Raw genomic sequence first — 14,233 nt, forward strand, 5'->3', positions numbered from 1 at the left:
CCCGCCGGAACTCTAGAAGGGAGTATCTATTTCCGATGGTGGCCGGTCAATGACACCGATCCGGAACCATAGTTGAGCGATTCGGTAGGGTGCAGCCTTTAACAATTGGCACTCATCTTTAACTAATCGAACCGCGGCGCGATCAAACTGCGGAATAAAACACACATGGATAGGACGAAATACACACTCTCGGTACACACAATTACATTTAAAACGACACTTTAATTTTGTTGAATGGCAGATTCATTTTACCATTCACAGTTTCACTTTTGATCGACAATAAATACATTTCGAATGGCTGTAATTGAATCGGCGCACTAGAGATGAAAATGAATGGCCCTTATCGTATCGACATGCACCGATTCAGGGAAATTAATTAACAAATATTGCAATAAAAGCATTGCGAAATATTTCCAGTCTGTGTATTATGCACTCGACTCGTTCCTGGAATTTTATCTCCGTTTGAATTTATATTCAGTCTAAAATACGAGTCTATTCAAATAGCTTTGATGTTGCAATTATAATTACTTATTTCTGGGGGAAGGAAGTCAAAGACCGGCAATTATCGTTAGTATCTAATAGTTTGTAATAATTCGTGTTTTGTTAGGATAAGGCAAGAAACCTAAATTACAGCTGACTTTGAGCTGAGAAAAAGCTGTTAATATTTTTTTATTTCAAAATATCGTCCCATGCTAAGTAGAACCCGCTTATGCGTATACAGATTCAACTGCGCGAGTACATGATAATAAAATTTCAAATACCGGTTTTATATTCTCTAAAAAAAACATATAGGGTGATAAAGGTGCAAGGGATGATACTGCATTATTATAAGCAAAGATAAGCGTGGTAAAGAATGGAGACAATATCTGACGCAATTCGTACACTAAGTTGCAAGGGCTGAGGCAAAAAGATTGACGCTCCCTGTGGAAGAACATGAATAATTAATACAATATAATATGGCCTTTAGAACTAGACACTGTTTACCTTAAAGTGAATAATAATTTCCGATACGACCAAACGACAATTTATACATAAATTTCGTTATCCTTATCAGTCAAGCTACCACATCAACCTTGATAGTTTCTGCTTCATGTTAAAAATAGTAACAGTCAATTCTGTACCTACCTGAGAAACTATTAAAAAAAACGAACTGTGGTTGCGATTCACAGTTGATGTAAAAATAGAGGGTCGAAAAATAATAATACTTGAATATTTGAAACATTCAAAGGTATTCCAAGGGTTCAACGCCACCATAGCGGGATGTAACCATTCCAGATTGTTGAGGAGTCGGCTGTCGCAGGGCACAGGCTCTCGGAATGCGCGGTAGCATCCGCACCTCATTGTAATAAGAATTTGGCGCGTAAAAAGCTGGCCACTCTTCCAAGAATCGGCCGCAAGAAAGGTCTTCTCAGAAGGCTGGAACGGCGCATGTTGTTGAATTAGTGCGTGAAAGTTTACTCTATTTTTATTTTGAATCATTTATGTTTACATGTCGGTACACGAAAGGATTTAGACTTCAGTTTTGAGTAACAATTAATTAATCACATTCGTGCTGGATGTCTTTAATGCAATTAAAAAATATATTTTGTTTTAAATGATCGCTGACATTTTGACTGATTTGTTTGGAGACTGCGGGTCCTTATGAATCGTTGAACGATGGAAAATTGTGTCACTGTACGAATACGGTTAAATGCTATTCGGTATTCCTACGAGCTTCCTAGTAAGTTTCTACTTTTGAATTAGGCATATCAGCGTATGAAAAGCTTAAAGTTTTACAGCTAAAGCTAATTTGTCACTATAGTTCGTAACGAGACATATTTAACGAATTACACCCGTGATACAACATAACAATAGGCGAGATCTAAAGCGTCAAGGCCCGATCCATGTCGGTCAGACACAACATAGCAAAACTGAAATAAGATCTCCTTAAACAAGCTTAACAGTTTGAAAATAGCGTATGTAGTGATATAGAAACGCGTAATAATAGAAATGCGGCTAGCGTCGATATTGGAAGTGGCCAAGTGGCTCATAGTTGTCCATATGCCGTTGTTTAGTAGTCGAGGAGCGCGCGGCAGGCGGCGCGGGCGCGTTTCTTTTTTCTCCCCCGCGGATTCCATTGCCTCATCCAACCTGTAAGTCAGGCAGTTTGCCGAGCGTTGACCGCGGCTCGCTACGCGCGAAGCTGTCCAACAACCTATAGTGGACGCTTTCGATGGCTCCCGTAAACTTATAAACGTTAAAATGTATTGAATAGCCCTTCTCTTGAATATTCTTGAATAAAGGTAACTGTTTTGTATTCTTGAATTGCTGTACCATATCTTTTGTTTTGTGCAGCTTTTAGCTTGACTTATAGGAGTTGTTTAGATACTTACGTAAAGTTTAAAAAACTAAGTTTTTTTTGGACAATCGTCGACCCTATAAAGTTAATATCTAATATTTGATTTAAACTTACAATCAGTTATATTGATTTAGATAAACATCATTAATAAAAAAATATACTAGAATTTAACAAAAAGAAAATTTATTCTTGGCGGCCTAGAATTAATTATAATTAATTTTACACTATTGCAATATAAATGTCTGAAACTGAACACAATAACTTACTGAACAATTATTTTTATAGTCATTCGCCGTCAGATTCCAGAGTTTACTAGTTTTCGACTGACACGCTGTGGTTTGTTTTGGTAGATTTACTTAACGGTTACTGACGTATTTATCGTAACCAAGATTCTGCTTCGGAATTCCAACACATAGTTTTCTACACTAGACGTTACAGTTTTATGGCAACGACCGAGTGCTAACTTTTTAGAATACTATGTTCTAGTTGTTTCGAATTTCATCCTACAAAAGAGGAAATGAAAAAAAGGGTTGTTTGTTTCCTCAAAAAAGGTTGCATTAGCTTAGTTTGTAATGTCATTTGGGCATTATATTTTTTTTCTTTTGTCTTATAGGGCTTGTCGTATGGTCTTAAGTAGGATATAATAGCTAAATAAATGGTTTTGTTGATCTAGCAGCCGCTGTATTAGAAACACGATATTCAACATACCTTGGGAAAGGGCTTAGTAGTAGTTAGCACAATTACTTAACAAGACATTATTGTATTGTAATGGAATATTCTTAATTGTTCACCATAAGAGTTTTAATTGAAATCTTTTTAAATATATGAGTAAAAATTATTGCTGTTTGATTTTAGCATAAATAAAAATTAAGCCACATACTTACTTGTACCTAGTAAAACTGCAAGCAATTCGTTGAAATTGAAAGTATTAAAATCCGAATTAAATAATTTCTTTCACATAATGGGATGTGATTTTCAAGGAAGTGCTTATAGGATAGGCACATTTGAATGTTTATTGATTGTTAATATTTTTACGCACACAACAACGGTTATCATGTGGAGCAGATAAGATTATAAGTTGAGGAGCAAGCAGGGGACAAAGCAGACGTCGGCGGGAATGAGACGGGGCGAGTGGACGCGGCAGTTGCGCGCGAGCCGTTCATTGATGCGCAGGCGCTGCGGCGGCGCGGGGGGCGGGGGCGAGGAATGCGGTCGCGGCGAGCAATGACCGCGCCAGGGTCGCTTCCTTTACGAGAAGCGCGGGCCGTCGTACTACAGCCGATCCCCCCACCTGCCGCATACGGGCCGTACTACATGCCCCTCACGGCTGCGACGCGCACTTTTCGACCCGTAGTCCGTTACAAAAATTAAGTGCGCCGCATTCCGCGACCGTTTTGTTGTCTCTCTTACTCTAAGGTTAGGCCGCATCTTTTGTTCTGTTCTTTTCTTGGATGGTAGCCTCGTCCTCGATGCGTTGTTTGGTGTACAAAGTAAGGCTCAGGGCGCGAAACTTACGCCTCACCAAGCTTTCTCTGCAGCGCCGCTAGTTAACATTTTATTTGAGTTTATGAAAATATTTACATTTCAATTAAAATATAGATGAATATTGTCAACTAAAAGAATTCTGGAACTTTTAACATTACATGTACAAGTAAACAAAACTTAACGGATTATTTTTTGAAGTATTAAAAGAGACTCAGATTAAATTACCAAAATACATGTGAACTTTAAAAATACTTAAAAAAGGCGGTTACGTATAATAACAAACGATCATAGTTAATAGTTTCTTAGATTCTTGCACCAACATTTGAATTAAAGCCGTTGTAGTGGGCATCGGCGGCAAGGCGCGCGCCCGCTCCGCCGCATAACAAGAATTACGTTTAAAAGTTAAGCTACGCAACGGTAACGACGGTTCACAAACAACATGTAAATATTCGAGTAAAAATGTTCAACAATCTGTTTTTACGAAAGGGAAATCGTAGAAATACTCTGTTATTGAATTTGTTTCGTTCATGAAAATAAAACGTTTGTTATTGGTGTCAATAACTTTTGTGTTGAACTTGAATGTATTTTTATTTAGACTGGAACTTGAATTGGAATGCGAAACTTTTTATTTTTGTGGTTATTATTTTAGGTCCCAATTTCGTTATTTGTAGAGCAAATATTTGTATTTTTTTACTCTTTTCTGTCATAAGGAAAATGCAACATGATTTGCCTTATCCTAAAACTCTATGAAACGCAGAATTAAACTGAAGAATCACAGAAAAAAATACAAAATCTTACTCTTATAATTTGATTTTAAGTGCACTACATAACGAACTTAAGACAACTTACTTACTTACTTACTTTTAATCCAAAAGAAAACTTTTTCTCAACATTTGATAGATTTGATACAGTAAAATTGCAATAAAAATTGGTAACTATTAGTAAAAACCAGCACTGCATCATCGACAACTGATTGATAGCAAATCGCTTATCCAAATTCCCTCGCATAAGATTAATCTCCTATACTGACACTATTGTCCTGTATAGCAATTCCTATTAGGCCTGACGTCTAGTACTTAGTTCATACGGTATGTAAAGTGACCATATTACTCTGGACTCAAAACGGGACAGTGTTTTGTTTATGTCAACAATAAATGCCAATTGTCTTGTTCGACTACGGTAGAACATAGTCCATAGAAAGTTCGTCGGCTAATTATAAAGCTAGAACTTAGTCAATGTAAAATCCGCAGGATAAATATAAATCAGGATTAATTATGAAGACTTTGGAGATAAAGAGGCGAATGGCAATTTTTATTATTATTTGATGTGATAAAAAATAAAATTATGCGTCAATAAAAAATATGGTATATTTTTGAAAGTTGACTGTTTCAACTAGTAGCTTCAATTTTAATTTTCGGCCTTACATAAAAAGACTTGAGAATATGGGATAACAATGCAAGTAATTATAAAGGGACAGAGTCCCATACAAAAGGGGACGTCTGGTCACTAAGTTCATACCGCAAATAGACATATTTATGAGCACATCAGTCTCGCCTCGAATAGAAGCCCAAACAGGATACGTCTCGGTAAAGACCGGACGTTGCGAGCTAAGTGGCCTTATACGAGTGCAGTCGCATTAGATGTTAGATCATTATATAAATACGCGAACTTTTAAATTACCTTTGATTCGGTCCGTATACAAGCGGAAGCGCTGATCGCGACCCCTAAATGTTTAAGAAAATTTAAGCTTCCGTTCGAATAGGCTTATGATACGGTACCCATCCTCAAATTTATTTGCCAACTCGTTTTTGATCGTAAGTAGCTTAACCTCGGTTAAAATTTTTAGTAATTTTTTGTTGTTGTTAAGATACTTTAAAGACTACTGCGACAGTTGCAATTGTATGCCTATCACAGTTCATGCGAAATAACCTAGTGATAGTCAGACGGAGAGGGGAAGCTCAGTAATATTATCCCGTATTTGCCCTTTCGGCACGGAAGCCTAACTACATTCCTTTTTGGCAAGTGACGTGACTTTGACTTGCCATTATTGATTATATTGTAAGCGGAAAGACAGGAAAGGCTGGGGAATTTGTTACTCGGTTTTTCTCCCGAAAGTAGAGCACTTAAGAAGTGAAGTGAAGATGGGTGTTGTCTAATTTGACGTTTAAAAGTGCTACTTAGAAACCTAATTTGAATAAATGATTTTTCAAAGCGACTTCAATAAGTAGGTAATTCACAATTTAATTCGTCGGTTTTTTCCCACGTTTTATAAGCTCACTTTCTTGTATGTTTGTCTGTCGTTCTGGTTGGATTTTTCCAAACCCATTTTGAGGCCTTTCCCGATAAGCTAGCAGGCTGAAATTTTCAGGGTAGCTTCAAACCCGATGACAACTATAAAAATTGACGAAATTCGATAAAATTTGATATTTTAATCGTAGGTATTTAGATTTTTCAAATCTCTTATTTTTTTTGAGGATACGGTATTTGACTCAGAACTTCGAATGGTATGAACCGATTTTTGATTATTTTTTATTTAACCCAAAATGTCATCACGCTCGGCTCAGTAGTTTTAATTCAGTCGGTTGTCTGTTTTTGTTGTTATTACAATATTATTATATAATTTCTCTTTCTATCAATTTGAAACATTCGCAGTTCTATTCAGCACTTGTTGAATGGCACCTGTACCGTAAACTTTTTAGAGATGATTGGGATGCAAGGCGTCATGTTACTGACAGGTGAGTGTTGGTAAGACGACACCGCTGCCAATTAGATAATTACTCTACTAACAATTGTTCACTAATGGCGACCTCCGTGGTCGAGCGGCGTATGCACCGGTTTCAAGGTGTCGCTAGCTCTGAGGTCCAGGGTTCGATCCCCGGTCGGGTCAATGTAAAAAAATCACATTTCTACATTGTCTCTGGTCTGGGTGTTTGTGGTACCTTCGTTGTATCTGAATTCCATAACACAAGTGCTTTAGCAACTTACTTTGTTCAAAACAATGTATGTGATGTTGTCCGCATTTATTATTTATTTATTATATTAATTAAACAATTGATAGCTTTAGAGAATTGATGAAACGATTCTAGCCCCTTGAACCTATTAACTAGCCTGTTGGTAACGTAGTTATCTTCAAGACATTAAGTACTATCCTTATTTAACGAAAAACTTCAGCAAAGCAATAATGAACTCAGAAAATTGAATGAATCCTTTTAAAGGACCCAATTGCTAAGACTGTCGTTTGCTTGTCTGTCACTAGCCTCTTTCTCATGAACCTGAGCTCGTTATTTATTTATCTTCTTTTTTCTTTCTTTTTCTTTCTATTTAAATGCAAAAATTGATTGCTATTCGTTAGTCTCGCTAAAGCCCGAAAACGGCTGAACCTATTTAGCTATTTTTAGTCTTAAAATATTATTTGAAGTTCAGAGAAGGTTTAAACGGTGATGAAATGTGGAAGTTGCAAAAAAATGAATAATTGTCTGCATTCTTATTATCGATTGTAGTTAGTTTATTTTGCTGAGACAGCTAGTGATAAAATAAATATCTAATGTTGCTACATTAAAATAGACATGTTTTTTTGTTTATAGGTGAAGTAGGTTGCGAGTCCTTCAGACTGTTTATTTCTTATCTCTTTAAAGACTTGATATCTAAAATTAAACACAACATAGTTTTATATGTTGGTATGTATGTAACATAAAGAAATCAACATCTTTCCGTAACTTACATAGCAACGACGTCACCAATGTTTGTCGTAAAGTTCATACCGAGCTTTGTACAGTCAGCAACAACAGTGTTTTCACACTAAGATTGTATACTATAGGTACCTAAAAATAAAAAGTGTGGTACAAAGAAACTGAAATCGAGCTTTTTGATATTAGAGAATTATTTAATTTTATCTGTCTGTAATAAGTCTTGGTTAAGGAATATCAGGGAGTGGACCGGGATAGCTAACATAGAAGACCTGTTCCGAGGAAAAACTGATAAGGAAGTCTACAATAATGATAGCTAACCTACAGCACCTACAGCAACAGCTACACTGGTTGGAGAGGCAGAGCTAGGAAAAGAAGAAACCTGTGTATGTTTATCGATTGTCCTTGCCGATCGTACAATAACCATCAAAATTTTATCCGTTTCACAAAGTTTGGTATGTTTCGACGAAACTAGATGTCAAGTCATATGTTACCACTAGCAGCATTGTCATGTAAAATCAGACTGCATGTACTTCTGTTGCTGTCTTTACCTAGCTATGCCTACTTATTATTACTTACATTATCACGTACGCGCATGTATTTTTCTCAACAAGTGATACGGAGAGATTTATTAACATTGGCCTTTACAATTTATAGGAATGTTATGTTGTTATTTTATTCAGATGAACTCTTACTTGTTATTACGACGTATATTAACCTTATTGTTTGCTGGACTATCTCAATTGTTTGCACTTTACTTTGTTCATGTATCTAAGTACTTACAAAACATATTGTACTTTTGTAAAACACTGATTTTATAACGCGCATTCCTCATATGAATTTAATTCTGGAAACTTGCAATTAGAATCATTAATGCGATGTAGAACGGATAATTGAAACAAGAACATTCGATTTTGAGCTTAAAGTTATTTTATTTATTTTTGGTTTTGTGAACTATTTAAACTTACATTATTCTTGTACCTAAGTATTTAAAAACATATTGAAATATTGCAAAAAAAACTATATTTTTATCGAAGTCTCAGAGTTTTCTTGTCTTCTTGTCCTAAAACTATGACTGAAATATTTACAAACTAATTGAAGACAAAAGTTACACTACAATAATTCTGTGATTTGCCCTAAGATCTTATAAGGAAAGAAGGGTTTCTTTCCGTATAAGATCTTTTTCTTCCCTTCAGAAATGTCTCGTCTTTTATAAAATAGCGATACCATAAATGTTCTTTGAGCCGTTCTAGGACCTAGCGATGTAATAAAATTAATTAGTCTCAAATACTATCGGGCCGTATTGTCCTTGGTTAAAATCTTCTTACTAGCTTCGTTGATTTTCTCGAGTCTCCTGTAGTTTCTTATTATTCTTTGTAAGCTGCTTACAAAGAATTTGCCATTCTTTTTCTAGTCTGAAATGAAGAATATTAAAAATTGATTCCTTATACCGAAGTTTATTTAGTATGCTGGCAGCATCAGCTTTAATGGAATTTTGAAGTACATGATTTTTGTGTGGACAATTCATGTTATCCACGAGTCAAAAATTTAACATTTTCTGTAAGAAATAATTTTATAACGTAATTGCCCTGATGACTGCTCACTGAAAAAAACAAAGTGATTAATAATATTTAATCACCGTTACAATTACCTTTTGAATGGACTATTTAGTTCATCGATAAAACATACTTTGTATAATAGTTACATCTTGTTGTCAAGTAATCAAAAGCTGAGATCCGTTTTGTTTCGACGACTTTTTGAAAACGTTTGACGGCGCGATCTGAAAAATGTTTAAATTTTTAAAACACCTTAACGGTATACAAATAAGGTTGAGTTTGTATCCTTGTTTGTAGTCATTTAGTACGAGCTAAGCTCACGCTAGGCCGCCTAGCCGTAGCGGAACCCACAGATATCACGAGTCGGTTACTATTCTTAGGTCCCATTTAGACGAAGCGAGAAATATCGTACAAATTGTGATACATTGCTGGCGATCATATACCACGTTAGATACCCGATCTGCGCGGCTGCACAATGTATTGCAAGTTGCATGGTATTTCTCGAATCGTCTAAATGGGCCCTTAGTGTGACCAGTCCGCGCATTGGGTAGGTCGGGTACACTAACTGAATGTTAGTAACTTTGCTATCTACTATCTATTGTAGATATATCGAAGGAATCGTAGAGAGCCACGAACATATTTACCGTTATTCAAATAGTCTTGTGGTAGGAACGTAATTGGTATAACTAGAAATATTACATATCTAAAAAATATTGCTTACCGATATGTCTTTGAAATAATAAGGTTGTTCCTTGAATACATTAATGATCTGAATGCTACATAAAACATAATAATTTGAATCTAAACATGCCTAATTATATTTTAGAGATATACGTATTATATACCTACTCGTAGTTGTTTGTATTGCCTAATTACTTAGTTGTATTTTGACTCATTATGATATTCTCCATACTCAATGTTTCTACTTTGTACTACTAGAAAACACAGTTATGTAGTACAAAAATCGAGTGTCACAGTCACAGTTAAGTTTCAATGTGAGTCTCAAGACTGACAATGGGCGAGCTAGTTCAGTGCCATCCATGGATCGGAACGCGACGCGCCTAACCGGACACGGCAAGGCGGCGCGCGGCGTCCTGCATACTCGGACCACTATGTAAGTATGTAGATAGTGCATTAGCATTGTAGGTATGGCTATGTAGGTTGTTTGTGTCCCAGCGCACGGTGCAACGCGCGGCCCTGACGCGCCCGCGACCGATGCGCGCCGATGTAAACACTTAGCAAGGTCAACTGCCTTGCAATTGATGTGCTTTTTTGCTTTTTGTCAAAAATATTGCACACATGTTCAGCATAACGCTTTGTAAACCATGTAGCCGTTGACATTTTACTGGGCTTCGTTTTTTTGTTCTATTTTTAAAGTCACTTGAGTTTTTTTGAACTCGAAAGCAAACAAGGGCTTTGGTAATAAAGGTCATTCGCTAATTAAACTTTATTAAGGAACTTTAACTACTGATTGTCGTGTTTCCAATAAATATTTTTATATAATATTAGACATACTGTATTTATATTTTTGGTCTTATTTTTCCATTTTGAATAAGGAAGTTAGTTTGCCAGACGCCCTTATCAAATTGTAACTTTCCATGCAGTTGAAATATGCATCCGACAAATATTTTTCGTCGCTTCCGTAATATGGAAATAATTTTAATTGAAAGTTTGTCAGCTACAAAAACTTTGTTGAACTAATTTGTAAAGGCTTTGAAAGTTACATTTCAATGAGACTATTTTACATTTCAATGGGGTGAAAATTCTAGAGTTCAGAATTAACGGATTGTAGTGAAGTAGCGCGTGTCTGGTTCCAAGTAAACTAAAATATTTTGAGGCTTATGCTATTTCAAAATTATTGTATAGTTAGAGTAATTGTTCTAAATAACGTGACATGAGAAAATCGTACGAGAAATAACTAACTGGATTTTCTTACCAAATCTAATTTTTGTAAATAATTAAAAATAATTATAGCTAGCCATCAATTTGATCCGAAGCCTATTTTAAATATGTTTTGTGCGTTTCCTTAACTTGCACCTCGTACCACGAAAAACTTCTCATTACAAAACACCCATCAACTTACAATCTTCTGATCATCTACCGACACATTCGTTTGTTTTTTTGGAGTTCATAATACGGATTAGCGTTGGTTACACGATGGGCAAGTAACCTGTCTTCGGCCTAAGCGATGTTGTTATCGTTGCCTCAGGAATTCCAGCAGAAGCACCGAGCCAGTGCTCTATACGTGCGACCGCCTTCTTAAGGTAAAACAAGCTTGCAGTCACAGATATAAACGGAGGTATAAAGTATTCGCGTACCGACAACAACAACACTGAATTAACATGATCGGGTAGGAATTAATTGTCGAAAAGTTTTTAATAGAAGGTGCTTGTACTTAGCAAATACAACTTTATGTCAATAGATTAAAGTTTTAAATTACGATCGCAACAAAAGCAAATTTTTTTTTTTTAAGAATTAAAGTGTTTTTCATTTGTATTTGTGTGTTGAAACTTTTGTTGCTGGCTGTATCTGACTGATCAAGTTTTTACATAGCTATTTATTTTCATTTCTAATTGTATTTATCGCATTCGTCTTGTGCGCACGTTCAAGTGCTCACGTTTTTTTTATTAGATTTTACTGTAGAGATTTAATTTATAATCCTCGAATGTTGACTACAGCTTAACAATTCAAGATGTTTTTGAATATCTGTCTTTCGCGACTTTTGGCTTAAACTGACGGAGACAGTGTGAGGCTAATTTAAAAAAAAAAACAGCTGGTGTTTCAATATTAGGCTAATAGTTTGTTAGGCACAAAATAATTTTAATCACTTATATTTTTGAGTTTGTGTCTAAAAGACGAAAAAAAAAAACTATTTTAATAGTAAGAAGACAACCAAAGCATACGGCTTACTCTATGTTATGAATACGTCTGATGTGTTTTGAGTTTCAGTATAATAAGTATTTCTCCTTCAATAAAACGGTATTCTAAATCGATCCTAATAAAACCTCAAACGCAATAAAGCTTTCAAAAACATAACAAAAATATGGGTTAAGTTATAACAGTGACATTTATCTTGCTTTCATTGTTCGTAAGTGAATAAAACAATGTGTCATTCATCACGATGCCTTTAAGGAAATTTTATAACAATAGTGGCGTCACTGAATGTCCTTTCAAGTCATTGTGTTGTTGCGTCAATGCTTGCAGATTGCTTTAGAAGTTGACGATGTTCTGTTGCTACAGAAGAGGAGGTAGGACAAACTACAAGGGCGTGTTTAATTTTACGTCAGAGGTATGTGGATTAAAAGTTTTGACACTGCACCTCATTTGTTTAGGTGCAGTCTTTAATAATAATATGTAGTATTTTTAATAATTGGTATATGGAATTATAAAAATTTTTAGGTACATAAAAAAGGTTCTCTATCTTGGTGTGTCTTTTGTTGTAAAACCGCAGTTTAAAAATTATGGGTGTAAAGAAAATAATAACCAGTAAAGATTATTAATCAGCAGTGAAACATATAATATTTAATATTTTCGTATTAGAAGACACACCAAAATTGTTGGAATTCTTAAGTGCATCGAAATGGAGTTTTGGTTAAACGTCAACCATCCAAAAAGCAGAATAAGGCAAAACCTGATGCTAGAAGTATTTACCATAGCAATAAAAGCTTTTAAGAGTTCATTAAATATTAACAAAAAAAACCTTTGGTCTAGACTGGACAGACCACTAAGTGGTCAACCCCTTATTGTGAGGGTTGAGTGGAGGTAAAAAGCAAGTGTTTTTTTGTAAAAAGATTGACTCCCTCATTAAGAAATTCAATCCTTGTGTTGCAGGATTTTTACTTAAATAAACAAGATGCTCAGACTCAGGACAAGCAGACGTGGATCACACAAATGATTTTATTATGGAGGGATCGGACCCACGATACGTCCGAAAAGGGGTAATCTGTGCAGGTATGAAGTGAAAATTAGTTTAAAACGACTAAAGAAAGTCTGTGCATTAAAAACACAAAACCAGTTGATTTATTTTTCGACAGTTTTTCTGAAAATTCATATTATTCATTGCACTTTTCAGTAACGTTGCAGTTTGTCAAGTATCTTCTTATACGCGCTCCTAGTCTCGCTTTGGTTTGCAACAACCACTCAAGTTTTAAGGGTTCTTAAATAAAATATACAAAAGTGCAATTCACATACAGCTTGAAAAATAACTTTGAGTATTGCTGCTCCAAACTTTTAACTAATGTCATGCGAATGTAAGTTTACTGGTTACGTTTTGAATGTAAAAACTCCTTGCCAATTTCAAACGACGGAGTTTTTGCGTCAACAATCAAAGTCCATGCGAGCGATGCCTAAGGCATAGTCTAGTTAAGTGAAAAAGCTGTAACTAGAAGCTGTGAGTTCAATGCAGATTTTTTATAGTTTTCTCGCTGTTTTATAGTTATTAAATATCAGTTACCAGTTTTGGTGTACCGAATAAAAATATTTTGTTCAAAAATAAAATCTGCCATAACAGTATGAACTTTAGAATCAAAATTTTGATTGTCCAAAAAGAAATGTTACTCCATTTCACAAAAAGACACAGAAGGGAGACCCGTATGCGGTCCAGAAAAGACAAAAAGTCTACAGTAAGCATTAATTAAAAATCATAAGCGATTAAAAAATATATATTGTTGAAGATACGCAGTGGTGAGTTGGCTCGGTGCCATAATCCGCAAATAGTGGAGTTGAAAACTAGCGCATGTGGAAACAATGTATAAAAGATTCAGGTGCGCAATAAACTGCGTAGATACATGAGTTTGATCCAGTTTACAAAACTGTATTACTTTAAAACCTGGATGAAGTAGGAAGCACGACGCACGTTCTAATTGAAACACCAATCTCCTACACCATTCCTGACTGCTCTCTTAAAAAAAATGCCTTTTTCGAAATAAGTTTATAAAAAGGAAACTTCATCGTTGAGTTCCTTAGTAAACTGAACGAAGCCAGTTTCAATATGCACTCCTTGAAAGAGAATACTAAAGTTTATAATAATGGTGTACTTTGTGGAAACTGATTAAGGACTCGGGTAATGTTTCTTTTCTGTTACAAACTTTGTCACTATGTAACTAAATCCTTTACATGTTTCAACGTGCTTCAGTCATATTTTATCGATTTTGTAAGATATGAACAAA

The sequence above is a fragment of the Trichoplusia ni genome, chromosome 5, assembly GCF_003590095.1.
Source record: "Trichoplusia ni isolate ovarian cell line Hi5 chromosome 5, tn1, whole genome shotgun sequence".
NCBI lineage: Eukaryota > Metazoa > Arthropoda > Insecta > Lepidoptera > Noctuidae > Trichoplusia > Trichoplusia ni.